This window comes from Rhinolophus hipposideros (assembly GCF_964194185.1).
Source record: "Rhinolophus hipposideros genome assembly, chromosome: 5".
NCBI lineage: Eukaryota > Metazoa > Chordata > Mammalia > Chiroptera > Rhinolophidae > Rhinolophus > Rhinolophus hipposideros.
This window is the reverse complement of record NC_138051.1, coordinates 62,099,218-62,099,626: the sequence shown is the minus strand read 5'-3', so window position 1 is coordinate 62,099,626 and position 409 is coordinate 62,099,218.

Below are 409 nucleotides of genomic sequence, written 5' to 3'. Positions count from 1 at the left end.
AAAACTATATCCTGAATCTTGTGAGTCCTTCTAGAGAATCCTCAAAACAAGGGGTGGTTTAGGGGACCCCTGACACAATTTGTAATGCTTATCTCTTCTGTGGTAATTTTTTGTCAAGCCTAGGCCTCAATATAAATGGACCTGCACTGGATGGCTGAGATGGAGAAAGGATTGGACCCTCTCCTGATTTGATTTCCTGCCTTACGCCCCTGGTGTTGAGTAGACTTTGAAAATTCTTGGTGCCTAGTATCTTCCTACAACTGCAAATTTTCTTCAGTGTCACATCCCTTTTATCTTTAATTTTGTTTTTAGTTATTTTCCCAATTAATTAGTTAAGTTGGTCTTTCCTATCTCTTCTCCCCTCAAAGAATCAGCTTTTAGTTTACTTATATTTTTAAAATTCTTTCAT